The sequence below is a fragment of the Euprymna scolopes genome, chromosome 41 (assembly GCF_053919585.1).
Source record: "Euprymna scolopes isolate OS-2025 chromosome 41, ASM5391958v1, whole genome shotgun sequence".
Lineage (NCBI taxonomy): Eukaryota > Metazoa > Mollusca > Cephalopoda > Sepiida > Sepiolidae > Euprymna > Euprymna scolopes.
Genome location: NC_136522.1, coordinates 73,668,085 through 73,670,584, shown reverse-complemented (window position 1 = coordinate 73,670,584; position 2,500 = coordinate 73,668,085). Strand labels below are relative to the sequence as shown.

The window sequence follows — 2,500 nt, the reverse complement described above, 5'->3', positions numbered from 1 at the left end:
AAAATCTTTAGGTTTTTACGTGAAATACATTCAACACTGTTTTTTTTTTTGTTGTTTTTTTTTTACATAGGCATCACCACATTATCAAGGCCAAGAGGCCACTCAAGGATAAGAGTTAAAGAGTGTACAGTAGAAATTGGACATTATAGTAATCATTAGTAATGAAAATTTGGTAAAGTTGATAACTTATATGGAACGGCTCATCAAGAACTTATTTACGTTAGACTTGAACACAACCATATTTAAACAACTGTTATTTTCACTTTATATTTTTGCCTTCACACAAATTTCTATCAAGCTTTAAAATTTTCCTACTAAAAACCTGTAAATAAAAATAAACTAAAGCTGTTGCTTTTTTTTTTAATTTTCGTTTTAAATCAACCATAAATTATTTCGTCAACCATAAATTATTTCGTCAACCATAAATTATTTAGTCAACCATAAATTATTTTGTTTTCAAAAATTAAATGTATCTTTAATTTCATAATTACAATCATTTTCACTTCTGTAACCTCTGAACCATATACTTGTTCCATAAGCCATATAAAACTGGGTTTTTCCCCAACAATTTTTTTTTTTTATATTTTCACCCCAAACAAGGCACATTGCCACTTTGATGTAGGGGGATGCTATCAGAGACATAAACTACAGGGGTACTATGTGGGGAGTTGGGCAGCAAGATGTCGGTTCACGTTACACTTGAACTTCTGCATGTCAGGACAGTTGGGGAAGCAGGAACCTGGCAGGGAATTCCAAAGTCTAGCAGTTCTGGGGAAGAAACTACTGGAGTAGAAGGCTATCTTACATCTAGGGATCTCAACTGTGAAGGGGGTGGAATTTTGCTGCTTGTCGGGGGTATTTACGTCGAGGGGGTACAAGTGCTTGCAGTTCGTCGGAGCATTCACCGTTAAAGTACTTGTAGAACAGGCAGAGGGATGCTATAAAATTCGTTTCCCCCCATTTTTTTATCATATAATTTGTTAAAAAAGACTTTCATCGGAATTTTACGTAATTTTGGAAAAGGAGAGATAACAACTGTTTGTAAGTTTTTGGGTCTTATGGTCTACCATAGCTGAGGTAATATGACGTTATGGTCTACCATAGCTGAGGTAATATGACGTAACGACAAATTGCCGAAAGAAATTATCGTATTCTAATGAGCTTTAAAAATTCTTTAGGCTTTTTATGTGAAATACGAAAGTTAATCATGGTGGTATATTTACGAAACAACAATAAAACAAATAACGATGCTTTCAAATGCCTCTTTCTATAAACCGGGAAAAAAAACTAACTTTAGATCTGCTATTAAATAAATACTCGTTTCACCTTTGGTCTGTAGAGCTGTGTACGGACGAGTATTATCATTTTTTTTTTTTTTTTACATAGGCATCACCGCTTATCAAGGTCCAAAGACCACTCGAGGATAAGGGTTAAGAGTGTACAGTAGTCAATTGAACAATATAGTAATTGGTAGTAATAGAAATTCGGTAAATTTGTTAATATAAGTGGAACGGCTCATCAAGAATTTGTTTACGTTGGACTTGAAGACAATCAGATTGTAGTCAGCTGGAAAGCAGGAGAACGAAAGACAGTTCCACCGGCGGGCAGTTCTAAGAAAGAAGCTTTTTTCATGGAATCTACGTTTAGGTTTAGGCACAGATAAAGAGTGGGGAAAATTATTGATACTGGTTTCAGCTAGACGAGTGAAGATGACTTCCTTTTAGTTAACTAAAGAAAGTTTTTAGGTCAACATGTGTGCGAATATTTCGGCAACATATGAATAACAGCTTTAATACTCCGAAATAAAAAGGTATAAATCAATCACGATGATATGTTAATAATAAAACTATGCATAAAATAAATTACAATATTTTTAAAATTACCCTTTTAAAAAACTGGACGAATTTTTTGCATCGATTTGGTAACGGTGATTTTGTAAAACATGTAACAAAGCAGAAAAAAAAAAAAAAAACAGGGGAAAAAAATACATAACAAATAAATGTTACCAAAGGCAAGCTACGTTACTCTTTTACCTATCTTGGTAATCTTTTGTTTGTTTTAACTTATTTTAAAGTGTTTTTTTTATATTTAAGAATAACGGTAGTGTAAAAATAAAAAAAATAAAAAATAAAAAAACTTGTCTAGTTAAAAAGAAAAACAAAATGGTTTCCTCGTTCGAACTATAGTTGAGACGAACCTAGATTATTCATTTTCACACGTCTGATAACATCTATTGGATATGTTTACGTAATAACACTATGAATTAAAATAGAATAGTTTAAAATCCACCTTTTAAAAGCTGACAAAAAAAAACTTTACACCGACCTGATAGATAACTAGTTGAATATTTACATTAATAAGTAATTAACATTTATTTAGAAAAAAAGCTTTTTTGGTTCAGAAAATGGAAATTGGATTATGGAGACGTATGCAAATACACACCTTGGATTTGACGAAAGAACCAGAGATCTGAGCATGCGTGAAACGAATGAAACTGTTT

General features: G+C 32.2%; 1 long non-coding RNA gene across 1 annotated transcript in view; it reads left to right on the top strand.

The window, feature by feature from the left end:
• The window catches only part of LOC145266632 (uncharacterized), a 4,134-nt gene that overhangs the window by 681 nt on the left and 953 nt on the right, over positions 1–2,500 (top strand). Inside the window, exons 1-2 of the long non-coding RNA XR_013864770.1 lie at positions 1–1,077; positions 1,110–2,500. The exon at positions 1–1,077 is cut by the window's left edge and continues 681 nt beyond it; the exon at positions 1,110–2,500 is cut by the window's right edge and continues 953 nt beyond it. This is a non-coding gene — a long non-coding RNA (uncharacterized LOC145266632). The remainder of the gene's footprint in view (positions 1,078–1,109) is intronic.